The sequence below is a fragment of the Lycium barbarum genome, chromosome 1 (assembly GCF_019175385.1).
Source record: "Lycium barbarum isolate Lr01 chromosome 1, ASM1917538v2, whole genome shotgun sequence".
In the NCBI taxonomy this organism is placed as follows: domain Eukaryota; kingdom Viridiplantae; phylum Streptophyta; class Magnoliopsida; order Solanales; family Solanaceae; genus Lycium; species Lycium barbarum.
This window is the reverse complement of record NC_083337.1, coordinates 102471352-102486110: the sequence shown is the minus strand read 5'-3', so window position 1 is coordinate 102486110 and position 14759 is coordinate 102471352. Positions and strand designations below refer to the sequence as shown.

Genomic DNA, 14759 nt, shown 5'->3' with positions numbered 1-14759 from the left:
GTTTCATAAGCATTCTGCCTCACCTTGAAGGAATTAGCATATAAGGTGAGTGTATACAATGAACAACATCGATGGATCATAGTTAGAATCATTAACTTTAGGATCTTTAGACTTAACTCGTCATTATCACTATCATACTCATGACATATCTCGTTTATGTATCTCATATGGGCCATTCATAAACATAGGCTCATAATTTCCGGAATGTGGAAAGTCATGGAGAAGGAGGGAAAATCATGCCATAAGATTCATGCCTTAGAAAGAGAGGACTAGCCTTACATACCTTTCTGTTTAGCTATTCTATCGCTTGATCGTTCTCCTTCAACGCTCACGTTTCTACCTTCAAGAGAGTTCGTATTAACGTTAGCTACTCGGTTACATGAACATTGTCACTAAAGCTAGAGAAAATTGGGCAGCATTTCCTTTGTTTATACAACTTTCCCCATATCATCTATCAACTCCCAAACATCTATAGTAACATTCGCAACATTATAACCAAAAATCTTCATTCATCTACATTATCCACATTTCACAATTTTCACTTCAATTCATCCATAATCATAGTCATAGTACACTAATACGTTTCCTCACATATAATGCTCATCCCAGGTTCTCAACATCATTCATAACATTTTTATAAGCACAACATATCAAAGATCATGACTCATCTCAAGCTACTACTCAAAATCTCATTATTTTCATCTTTGTAACCCATTTTCTATTTCCTTTCATAATCTAAGTCTTTCAACCTCTCAATACCTTAAACAACATGGAATGATCATGAAACTTACCTTAGAAATTTCACAAGCATGTCGAAACTCACCGTGGTTTTTGCCTCTCTACCCTTCGGGTGCCATGTTCCTCCAAGAGCGGCCCACGTCACGAGAGGCGCCTAACAGAGCAACTACCCACTTAAAGATAGTGATCACGAGTTCGGGTTCGATTGGATCCGAGGTAGGATTCCACACTTTAGGGAAACCTACGAACAGAGAATGATGGAGCTGGTCCGTGCGAATCATAACAAACCGGTGCAACTATCCCCTATCAAAATCATCCTCAGGGTCTATAAGGCCTCGAGCCCCACGAGGATACAAATGGATTATGCCACCTCGGATCAATCGGGGAACGTAAATATGGATTAGGTGGTCAAGGGTAAAAGAAACCCCAGCTATGTTGGCCAAAATATCAAGGCAGTATACGAGCCTCCAAATCTGCAGAGTAATTTGGCCGATACAGACCCGGAATCGGCGGCAAAAGTCCTCTGTCACTTGGGGGATAGGAAGAGAAAATCCAATAGCAAAAGGGTAAGTATATGCAAACGAATAACCAGTAATATGGTGGTTGATTCTTACCCCTCGTTCAACAGGGCGGATGTCAACATCCACGCCCAAGTTAGAATCATTCCGAACTGCGGGAATAGTGGCGGCACCAATATAGGACTCGAATTTTTCCACAGATTCAAAGTGGGAAGAAACTTTGCAGTCATTCGCATATTTTGAAGCCGGCAGGGAGGATGTTAGCAGCGGTATGGAATCCATTGTTGAAAAAGAGGTTTAGAATCAAACAGTTGCAAATAAGGATTTTAAAAGGGTTTAGAATTTAGGGTTTATTGCCAAGTGCAGGGCAAGATAGGTAGCATAGGATTTATATAGTAAAAGGTGAGAAGTTGAAAGGTTTAAAGTTCTGATAAGGGGTGGATTCTCGATATTGATTAGGCTACGGTAACAGTGAAGAATCGGCATCGGACAGAGTGCAAGGCTGATGGAATGTCTTTTCAAAGGCGGCTAGGTACAGACTGCTCGGCTTTATTCGGATCCATTTCCCGGAGTTAATACTTTCCTCCGGAAAATGGAGGGACTATCGTCTAATCGGATAGGGACGTTTCGGACTCAGACACCCGAACCCAGTAACTCCCGAAGAGTACGTTTCCAGTTGATAATCTGGCGAGAAATCCGGTCCGTTGCGGATTTCACTCCACACGGCGCGTCGTACAACTGTCAAGCCCGAGATTTCGGGGATCATTATCGCAATTGATTTAGTTAGCTTTTTGAACACAAATACTTGTACTATTTATAGGGGGGTAAATCCTCAATAGGGGCATCTGATTTTACTATCTTCTACATTATCATATTGAAACCCTAATTGTCAAAGTTCTGAAAACATCAAAGGATAAAATTCCCACAGATTTGGTTCGAGGAATTTAGGCCTCAGTCCGGGCCATTTGTTGCAATCGACACTTAAGCTTTTTCTTATCTTCCTATTCACAATCTTTATTTCGTTATTGTTATTCTTTTGCTCTACAAACGAATCAAGCGACATATCCTTTAAACCACGTACAAATTCAATTGTTACCTTTTTAAGGGGTAAACATTCTTAAATGGTGAATTTCAAGCTATCAAATGTCAAGGATAAGTTTCAGTACTTGAATATATTTAAAAATCAAAACTCCTTCGGTCATGTTTTTATCCATTCAGCTTGGAGTTATTAGCACTTAGTCTGCCAAGTCAAACATCAATAAAAGTTCACGTTTCATGTTAAAAGTTCAAGTTTTATGCCTTGTACTTAAATGGAATTTAATTTGTAGCATTTTAATTTTGTTTTCAAGTGAAAGATGCAGCTTATGGCATTAATAAGAATAATAGTTATATTTCAATCATTTTTGTTATCTACTACTTTGAAATCCCATTTTCACTTCAAACGCTTGACTTATTTTTCTAGATTTGTTGGTCTTGTATTTGTGGTGGTAATAGTAGGTTTCTACATTAATTCATGAATCTTGGGACAATTGACCTCTTGCTTATTTAATTAGCGGGCGGCATGAGTGTCCAATAGAATTTATAGATTTTCTCGCGCTTAGATTAATATTTAAGGTCTAACTAATTTGAGAAATTTTATATTGTCGGTCACATAAGCAACATCACTTATGTGAGTCTAGTTTATTATTTAACACGTGAACGCATGGCCCCACAAATTTGTTTCTAAGCATAAAATAACAAAGACAATACTAAAATCTACATTTTGCCTTATTAGGATGCTTGGCTTTTTTTTTTTAAAAGGGTGCTTAGCTAAAGGAAATTAAAAGTAAAGATCTTCTAACGGCATCCTAGACTTTTCTAAAAGATCAATCTCAAATTCTCAATTCCCAAATACATACATATATGGTCGTTTGGTCTTTACGGAAGTAAACTGGATTATCAATTACTTTAGATTTTATTTTTCATGAATTTTAAATTAAATATGATCTTAATTGAGTAAATTTATAGGATATTTACATGATCATGAATCAGTACTGGCTCAAAGTTTCTCTTCTTATTTTAATTGATTGCAGGAAAGAAGTTAATTCTTTTACAAGTGTAGAAATTGCTCATGCTTTTAAGTTAGATTGGATCCTAAAATGTAAAAACTTTCAATTAAGAATTATAATAAAAGCAAAGACCTTGCAGCAACTAAATATTCCAAGAACAACGTTTTTGTTATGATGTCATCAAAGCCGATTAGGGGATCTTTTTACTTTTTAATTTCCTTTTAACTAAGCATCCTAATAAGGAAAAATGTAGACTTTAATATTGTCTTTTTTTATTTTATGCTTAAAAACAAGCTTGTGGAACCCATTAATCCACTTATCAAATAATAAATTAGACTCACATAAGTAAGATTGGTTATGTGACTCACAAAATAAAATTTCTCCTCAAGACACTTATCCCGGAGAAATTAAAAAATAAAGTAGTGTCTTATGTCTCTTTACATCGGGGTAGAACCGAAAGCACATGGACAGAGACATAACTGGATTGAAAAACAACTAAAATCATCTTTTCAGAAAATTACTCAAGTAAACAAAATGAATGTTCAGAAAAAAAAAACAAGAAAAAAAAGGAAGAACGAAATACAGAAAAGAAATAGTTTGATCATTTTAAAGAAGTTACAAAGAAATTTTATCTGCTTCTTTGCGTGGAGGTAGGAGTGTATTTCCAATTTCTAGACAGTAAAATAGGACAAACACAATCAATTTAGAAAGCCAAGCTATCTCCCATCTTCCAGTGTAATTGCCAACTCATTGTTGGAGTTGATGTATGAGTTACTAGAGGACGAAGTTGTTCTAGCTGTAAAAGCAGGTTTATTAGGTTTCGGTAGAGATGTGATCTCACTGCCAAGCATTATAATTACATTCGGCATGTTTGGACGAACACCAGCATCTTCTTGTACGCACAAGAGCTCAATATGAATGCATTTCAATGCGTCTTCTTCATTACATGATTCAATTAGTGATTCATCAAGTAAACACATTGCATTTCCTTTGTTCCATAATCTCCATGCCTGAGATATAATTTTAGAGTTAATAAGGGTAAGTTATTACCAAACTGAAGATTAGTAATGAGGGGAGTTGATTTCTCATATGGTCATTCAATAGTAATAGTTATCATCTCAGAAAATCACTTTCTTTGTTAAAGAAAATTGAAATCAAGAAGAAATGTAACTTTCTGAGATAATAACTATTAGTTGAGTGACGATAGGAGAAATCAACCCCCAAAGAGGGCCTAGAGTTCAGAAACTTTCACTCACATGACCTAGGAGGTTTAAGGCTTCTTCCCGCTGATAAATCCCGTATTTCTTTTGCCATAGATTATCTCAAGCATAACTACTCCAAAGCTAAAAACATCGGACTTGATTGAGAATACTCCATCTAATGCATATTCTGGAGACATGTAACCACTGAACAGCGCCAATTGATTAATAATATTACACAAAATTGTAGAAGGTGATAGACTATATGCATTCAAGTACAAAAATTAGTATGATTTGCAGCCACAAGTTGAGCTTACTATGTTCCGACGACTTTTTTTGTATTGGCTTCCGTACTATTCCCCTGGACGATCCTTGCTAAGCCAAAATCTGAAATCTTGGGGTTCATCTCTTTATCTAGTAATATGTTACTTGTCTTTAAATCTCTGTGAATGATCCTCAACCTTGAATCACGGTGCAAATAAAGAAGCGCTCGAGCAATCCCCAACATGATATCAGATCGCCTTTTCCAATCTAATAACACATGATATCTTTCGTCTTGTATAGTTATCATACAGAAAACAAATGGTAATAACTAATAATCAATAACAAAAAATAGCACTTTACATTAAGAATTAAGGAAATCATAGGGTTGATTTCTCAAATGGTCACTCAATTAATTGTTATTATCTCGATAAGTATCTTTCTTCTTGATTCCAATTTCCTTCAACAGAGAAAGTGACTTTTTGAAATAATAACTATTAGTTAAGCGACCATCCGAGAAATCAACTTGAAATCATATGCAAACACTAACCAAAAATAAAGGTGTCTAAGCTTTTGTTTGGCATATACTCGTAGAGTAAAATCTTTTCGTTTGCTTGGACGCTGTAGCCCATAAGTCTAACGAGATTTCGGTGCTGAAGTCGTGCAATCAGTACTACTTCATTCTTGAATTCATTTATGCCTTGACCCCACTGGGCTGATAACCTCTTAATGGCACTTTCTCGTCCTCCCTCGAACTTCCCCTGAAATTAATTCCAGTACGTAATTATTATCTTAAGAAGAAATACATAGGATTTAACAAACAAACAAGTGATGATTTGCAATAACCATATAAACAGGACCAAAACCACCGCGTCCTAGCTTATTTTCTTCTGAGAAGTTATCTGTTGCTTCTAAAATGCTGTCAAAACTAAAGAATGGAACATCGATGCCATTCGCATCCTCATTGTTTATTATGTCGTTTTCTCCTTCTACAGTGTTCAACCAGCTTAGCCATGGATTTCCTTGACAATAAGAAAAAAGAGTATGAATAAATAACTGTAAAGCTCTACATTAAGTAATTAATAATTCATTGAGAACAGAGTATTTTCATTTAAGTACCTTTTGTTCTTGCTGGTCTTCTTGTTCTATATAAAAGGTAGATAACGCTACATAGGAAAAGAGTAGAAGCAATTGTAGTAACAATAACAAGAACAACTTTAGCCTTGTTGATTTTGGCGTTTGGTATGCAACTTCTGCAGGAAAAAAGACATGCGCTGTAAATAAATATATAATATAGTTATAGTACCACTATATAACTTTTCCTCTTTGATTTTATACTACTCTCTTTTCATTTTAGTATGCTTCAGAGAAGAATAATATCTTTTTATATTTTGGATTAAATTACCAATGAGATGCTTTTACGTACAATCATAAAAATAGTATAGCTGGTTTAAAACCATAAATTACAAAAGAGTACTTTTGGCATGTGACGGAAGTCTCTTTTTCTTTCTTAAGCTCCACACTGAGTCAAACATGCACCATTATATAAAATGAAACCAACGAAGTAATTACTTATAGCCAAAAGGTTGAATTGTTTGTGAATACCTGTTGCAACTCTAAATTCAAAAGCAGCTAGTTTGACATAAATCGTCGTTCCATTAGCATCATCTTGGGAGAGTTGTTGCAAGTTAAAGAGGCCTCCATCCCAAGTTAGACATTTGTTGCCATGTGGAGCATAAGCAGTGCAAGAGCAATTGTTCAAACAAGTTGATTCACATTCTGCTGCACTACCAACAGTTCGAATGTGATTATTGACCGGTAATTTCATGTGAGAGTGCATCCAGAACTTGTCCTCCTCCAAAGCAGAAGCATTAGTAGCCTTACCAGTACACTTGAGGGTTGTTTTCCTCACACAACCACTAGCGAAGCTGTTCAAATCCCAATCCTTGTTTGATCTAGGAATAAAGCCAGGCAAACATCCACACAAGAAGTACTATTGCAGGCACCATATGCACCACAATAACCGTAAACATCACATGGTTGTTGTGGTTGAGCAAAAAACATACTCCACTGCATGGTACTATTCAACCATGCTAGTGTCCTAGTTTCCCCGGTAACATCCACTATGAATCTTGACAACAATGAAGGATTAGAAATAAAATATGTCCAATATATCTCATCCGCATTATTTACAAATGTGAAGTTGTACACGGGACTTGATTTTAATGGTACCGTGCCCCAGCTCTGTCCATTCCACTGTCCACTTGACCAGTACTTTCCAGTCTTGTTCCACTTAATAAAGAACTCACCGTTAGGTTCCATCTCAAGGGAAAAGAGCCCTGGAGTAGGATCTTCAGAGTTCTTCCAAGACGTGAGAACTTGTTTTGTTTTAGTTCTTTTATTGTATCCAAGTTTAGAACCAGGCATAAATGTTGGCTCGGATGATCAAAACTTTGCCACAATGACTCGGACCCATGGTTCAGAATCAAATTCCCATCATCACGAAGAATTGCCACCACAGGTTTCATGGTCCTATTAACCCCCGGGAACTTATATTTTTCGTATTATTTACTCCCTCCATGGTCCTTGAATTTATATTTGTCGACCAAATGGGGAGCCCACTCCCGTTAAGAAGCACCAAGTTGCCGTTTATAATTTTGAGCTGTGCGGACTCCATCTCGGAAGAAGAAAGGGGATTCTCCCTATTTCCTACCCAAGTTATGGTTTGTGGGTTTACTTGTTTATACCATATACCAATGTAATAGTTGGAAAGATTACCTGTTGGTGAAATTACAATAATTTATAGTTGAAAAATAAAGTGAACAATTAATAAATGAAAAATAATTCAGGATGAGGTGCGGACTTCTTTAAGGAGAGATTCAAGCCTACTGCGTTATAGTTTTCACCGATCCAGCAGTATAACTCTTGACTTGTTCGACAATGCCTAATGACTCAAACAACTTCGGACTAGTTGAAGAGTCCAAAGCTCCACCAATTAGAACACCTTCCTTCAATAAAATAACTTTCTGTTTTGTAGTGAATAAGTTGGAGACTTAGATTTTTTTTTTTGTTTCTCAAGTCTCTTATTTCACTGCACCAACCTCACTTTGTGCATGCACACTACAATATTTCTCACACTTCTCATACACCAACACAAGAAACAAAATACCACTATTTATAGGTCTAGAATTCTTTCATAGATTAAATAGCAAAGTCGTGGGATAATAATATTATAGAACATATGGGTCGGTGGTGGGTAATTAGTGGTAAATCATGGCATGAGTTACACCAAGGAACAATGACCACTTTCTTGTCAAATTATAGCCACTAACATGACAATTGGAAATTAATACTGTAACTTTAATATTAAAATGCACATAAACACCAACATTACCTAGTGTGAAGAAGCCCATCACAAATTTTCCACCAGAAGAGACCATTGTTAGGCCAATTGTTATTGATTTCTCTGCATCAAGGGTGTCTACAAGGGAAATTTCTGGTTCCTACTACTGTTTGTGTTAGCTCCCAAAGAAAAGCACGAGATTAGAACAAGTTGCAAGAGAAGGAGAAATATTTTATTTTTTATTTCCATGGTTAGTTGCTGCACCAGGCTGAGAAGAACTGCTTTAAATATAAGAACCAAACCATTATGCAATTATTGGAAAAGAGTGTTCCATGTCAAGTCAACAACCTTAAAATTAAGAGCGCTTATCCTGAATTTTAAATAGAGAACAATATTGTCTCATGTTGAATAGTTCAAAGGCAAACTAGCTTATGATAAGGAAAACTAACATGAGTACAAGAGAAGACTTGCTAGATTGAACAATATGAATTTTGCTTTATATATGTCGTGACTTTTTCACTATAAGAAGGATGACGTTTTCTATCATCAGCATATAGAACAAAAAAAATAAAAAATAAGAACCTTAAATCAGATTCCATTCAAAATTTTGGGTCAAACTTCTAGTTGAATTCAAAGTTATAACTATTAGACAATGTCCAAATATTATAAGTTTTTAGATATAAATTTGTATGTTTGAAGGAATAATTTAGAGGGTGTTTGGATTGGCTTTTAAGCTTTTTTTATTTTTTTAAGTGTTTGTCAAAGATGAAAAGTGTTTAAAACAAGCCAAAAGTAATTATTGCTTTTTTAGATTAAAAGCTTTTTAAGTTTGACCGTGTATTTACATTATTGTTCCTAATACTTTTATAACCCTTAAATGTATCCTCCTCCTCAGACTAGTTCCTTTTTTCTGGTCTTTCTATACTTTCTCTCCCGGATGAAATGCTTCTCCTTGTTGCTTCTCAACAGATGAAGAGTTTACCATTTCTTACATTTGCAATCATTTTAAATTAAAGAAATCACTCAAATTGTCTCCTTTTTCTAACAACACAGGCTACGGGTTTTTCTCTGTGAAGGTGTGTTGCTCCCAAACGCACACACAAGTATACGCTCGTACAAGTAATACAGGATTGAAATCCATATATCGTATCCACAGGGAATTATGATTAACCTTCAACTAAATTAAACTAATGTTAATTATCTAAACAAGAAATAAATCCAAAGTTATATTTATTAAACTTTCTAAAAATTAAAAAATAAAAATGAATTTCAACCAAGAAAGGGCGGATTTTTATCGGTAAAAAGAAAGATCTAGGGCTATGATCACTATCAATTCAGTTGAGTCTTCCAATCACTACACCTTTTGATTTCCCTGAGTTACTAGTTGACGGATTAATATTTACTTTATGAGTCTCTTCCGAGTTACTCACAAGTCTATTCAAGCTACTCCAATGTCTATATTCCTATAGTCATTAGAAAATAATAAGAATGCATTTAAATCTCCTTATTCAACTAAGCGATGCTAAAGGATATATTCATATCCTCAATAGCGAAACGATCAGAGGATCATGAACAAACTCTACTTATTCTTATTACGCATGCAAATTTCTTATTCTTAGTTCAATTCACACGCCACAAATAGTATTCAACTATTTTGTCAAATAATCAAACAATTAAGACCAAGAATAAATAAATAACCCAAAGATGGAAAACCAATAGTTATAAATGATAATCAAACGTCAACTTTCATGATAGTGCCAAAACCCTAGAACTAAATAGTTTAGCTCCAAATAAACATGGACAAAAAAAAAAACAAATCATCGGAATAAAAGCGTAAAAACAAGTACTACAGAGAAAAGAATGTAAAACCCTTTAACTACGGCCCCCACGGAGGCTTCTCGCTCTCCAAAGAATCTGAAGTTATGTAAAAACGTGTAAAATATATAATTATAGGGTACCAAGGACTTGGGTTTTTAAAATCCAATTCCAACTCGGACCAAGAAAAATACCGGACTCGCGCCACCTGTGCGTCAATCCAAAATATATTCAGAGACTCTTCTTTCATGCGCCACCCTGCGGTGAAAGTCTGATCTCATGCCCACAGATTTATCCACGTAGAGAATATATCACTCCACTTGCTTTCAATTCTCACTTCAACGTTACTGCAGTGATTTTTCCAATTCCCTTCGCCTCTTGTTTTCTTATTTTCAATTTGCTTCTTTTACTTTATTGTATGTCATCATTGACCTTCAAATTAAAGTAAACCCTTCCTAGCTTTTCCCACTTTCGCGTTTCTTTCTCCAATTATTTTTTTGTTCCGGTTTTCTTTATCTTCAGCGCATTTTATTCAAACACATTACAAATACAATATTCAAACAAATCATTATAATTAATACTCAAAAGATAATTAAATGTACTAAAATTTGAGGCAAACAATGGTTAGATATATGCATTTTTTGCCGAACATCAAGCCATCAAGGTGACTTAACTACTTTTTTGTTATTTTATTGTTTATTTTAGTTATTTTATTTCCTTTCATTTTCTTTTACTTGTAAAGTTGTAATATTTCAACTTTTTGATGTATTAATCTCCATGGATTTTTTCAAACCCCTGAAGAAAAACAAAGAAAAGAAAAGCTACAAATATCATATTTTCAGGTCAATCTGTATGTCAATAAATTAAAAATTATATATCTTTCCAGAGGCGGATGGAGTACTATAACTTGGGGTTCAATTGAACCTCAAACTTTTTATGCGGGGTATAAATTTATGTGTAAAAAAATACTAAAATTACAATAAATAGTAGCTATGAACCCAAAACTTTAGAAATATAATGGTTTAGTGCTAAAAATTTAAGATGTTGAACCCCTAAAATTTAAATCCTAGATCCGCCTCTGTATCTTTCAATAATCAACTCATTTATAATGTTAACAGATTTAAGGGTATTTCATTCATATTAACAAAAAAGAAATACTGATAAGCACTTTTTTACCAAACACATCAATTGATTACTTTCAGTTTCAGTACTTTTATCAAAACATGTAACTGCTTTATACATAAATCCCGTTCATGCACTTCAAAAAATGCTTTTCAACACTTATGGTTAAGGACACTTAAATTCAGCTAATCAAAACGGACTCAGAACCATAACCCTAATTTTTCTTTCAGATGTTTTTTTTTCTAGAAACAAAAGTCATAAATTTAAGGTTAGAAACCGTAACTTATATGTCTCTGATAACTTTTACACTCTTTTGTCGTGCCCTTTTTCCTTTTGAAATTGAGAATATTTTGGATACACTTTTTATTGAGTGATTAATTTTTTATTAGTGGTTCAGAGTTTGTGAAATAGTAAAGTTGATTTTTTGGAACAATAAAAAATCCTAAATTTCTAGGAAAGCTTCAAGAATGACCTATTGTAGTATTTGGATACTTTTATTTGAAGATATGTCTTGAAGTTCTAGATCCTTGCAGGATATTTGTTGTAAGAAATGTGTAGATACTTTAGAGTCTTAGATATTTGTAGTAGAGGATAGAACTGTCTAGATCTTTTTATTGTCATGTCTAGAATCATCCCTAGACAATTATAAATAGGGTGTTGGCCTTAGTCATTTGTAACCCAGCCAATACAAACCCAACTCATAGCTAATTCAAGAAAGTTGTCACGCCCCGAACCATGGTCTGGGCGTAACACAATACTCGGTGCCTGTCTTCATGTGACCGAGCGAATCAACTAGCTCGCTGAATCATGTGATATCAAGCATACTAAATGCGGAAATAACACTGACACATGCTGATCTACTAAAAGTCTGACTGAAATATCATAAATGCGGAAATATTGAATAAGTCTGAAAGTCTGAATAAGTAGCCGACAAGGCTAACACAAAAGCTGCTAAACATCTGGCTGACTGGACTATAGTCTACGAAGCCTCTAAAGAGTACTGAACTACTAACTGTTTACCGGGAGAAGGCGCCCGGCATACCTCACTAACAAAACTACTATAAAGACTGAAAGTATGATAACGCCCCGAAGGAACTGGGCTCACCAAGCAGCTGATACGAGAAGGTCCTAGCAAGAAGAATCGTCAACCTGTAAATTCTTACCCGTATCGCGAGATGCAGGCCCCGGGCAAAAGGGACGTCAGCACATCTGTGAATTGCACTGGTATGTAAAGCAATTGAAAGAAAGAGCTGTAAATACTGAAACTGAAACTGAACTAATAACTGAAATAAGGAAGTAAAGATATGAATACTCCCTGTTCTGAATTAGGAACCACCTATTTATCTAAGTAAATAATCTGCAGCCTTAGGCCCAATATATATGTGCACAAGCTGCGGCCTCAAGCCCAAGTATACGTATACATAACTGCAGCCTTAGGCCCAATAACGCAGGTGTTCATCATTAAGCAATTTACATAAAAGAACTGAGAATCATGTTGATACAAAACTGACATACTGGGCAATGATTCACTCATACATGTATTCATGAACTGATTATGAGAACTGAAGCTTTAACTATTTATAAACATGCTGAGTATTCTAGACTGAGACTCATGGGTATCAAACACAAGTCTATATTGATTAAGTACTGAGCTCACAACATTCGGAATGAAAGTCACGAATGAATTATGAAACTAGAGAATACAAGTTCTGCAACTATTCAAGGAACTAATCTTAACTATATTTCTGAGGCAATTGGTAACGTCGTAAACGAACGTGGCGTAGAGAGAATCATTAACATTCCCTAACGTAGAGAGTTAGCCTCACATACCTTGATTCCGGCCTTTGAGTGTAATACAACGTTTGTCAATCCTTTTAACTTTAATCTATAGCAACACAAGTCAAAGGGATCCCATATTAGCAATAATATCCATGTTTTGGTCACCTAAGCATTTTATCAAACACTTAGTGGGCATAAAGCTCCACAACCTTCATTAATGGTGTTTTCTTCACCCAATTCCCATTCTATTACTTCTAGGTGATTCTACAATCTCAATTTGATGAAAGTAATATCATTCTTCATCACCCATATGACTACAACAATCCTAAGTTAATAATTCAAAACCCTAGCATAGTTCATATGATACTCTCTATCAAACCCATTTACGATTCTCCCAAGAACTCATCAATTCACAACTATAAGTGATTAGAGAGTAGAAATATTACCTTTTTGAAGTTTAATCCTCTTGAATTCGGATTCTAGGGTTCTTTTGTCCACGACGAAGATTCAATCAATAATCTATGAAATAGATAAGGATTCTAGCGTTAATGTTCAATGGGGTTTGAGTAGGAACTCACCTTGGATGCTTTGTGGAAGCCCTAGGGTGTTTTCTCTCCAAAAAGACGGTTTAAAATGAAGTGGGAAAAGTTTTTCGGAGTTGGGTACATATAAAATTCGAAAAAAAAAAGTGTTTCAGGCATAATTTGGCCTGGTGCTAGGCCTATATTATAGCACCTAATGAAAATTACACTTTTATGTGATTTTGGCTTGGCGCAGCGCCCCGCCATTTCTGACAGCATTCTATAAAATGAGCATAACTCCTAGCACAAAGCTTCGTTTGTGCTCCACAATATACTGTTGGAAATATATTTCAAAGGGATACAACTTTCATGTTCTAAGTTTTCTCAAATTCTCAACGGATTTTCACGAAATTGGGCTGGAAAGCAAGCATATCGAAAATTAAGCCGATTCTATCGAATCTTAAGCGCCTTACTATTAGCCATCTTGAGATGATCATATCTCCCTGCTCTGATCTCTGATAGGCCTGTTCCTTGTATGGTTGGAAAGGTATTTCTACGTGCTACAATTTTCATTAAAGGTACTTTCCCAAATTCCCAACTAATCAAGGGGTTATGCTTTCCCGAAATAGGCTTGTCAACCATTTTCGGAAAATGTCCAAACCTTCAGTTTTTCCACTAAAACTCTAACGATATGAGTCTAACCTTAGTTATAAGATACGGAGTGTAACATTTTGTATCAAATCCTTGAAGATATGTCTTGAAGTTCTAGATCCTTGCAGGATATTTGTTGTAAGAAATGTGTAGATACTATAGAGTCTTAGATATTTGTAGTAAAGAATAGAACTGTCTAGATCTTTTTATTTAGGACCATGTCTAGAATCATCCCTAAACAATTATAAATAGGGTGCTGGCCTTAGTCATTTGTAACCCAGCCAATACAAACCCAACTCATAGCTAATTCAAGAAAGTCTTCTTCCATAACAAAGTTCTCCTATCCAAAATCCTCCTCTTTTCATAGCTTCATCTTCTTTAGTTGAATCTTTCAATCTTTGTTAACGATCTTGGGCCAGCAGAAGATCTCCACAATTTAATTTTTTTCTTGTACTATTTCTCCACATGGTATCAGAGCAATAGTCTTAGACTGACTTCTGAATTTTATTTCAAGATTTGGTTAGTGGTAGATTCAACTATTTTTTAATGGATTTAAGCGGTCGTGCTAATGGACTTGTTTACCCAAAAATTGGTTCAGCTGAATTTGTGTACGCGGTCAAGAACATGTGGACCAAAGTGACCAGTAAAGATAATATAATTGACAACTAAATCAATGTAAATGAAATATAAGTAAAGTCAATAGTTAGAATAGCCTGAGCCTTACTCTATGGTGTAGCTCCGGACTTATTGCTCCGATCACGCTA

General features: G+C 35.2%; 1 pseudogene; it reads right to left on the bottom strand.

Annotated features, from left to right (window-relative positions):
* Positions 1-3655: 3655 nt before the first annotated feature.
* Positions 3656-7292, bottom strand: LOC132613128 (G-type lectin S-receptor-like serine/threonine-protein kinase At4g03230; annotated as a pseudogene).
* Between the last annotated feature and the right edge of the window lie 7467 nt (positions 7293-14759).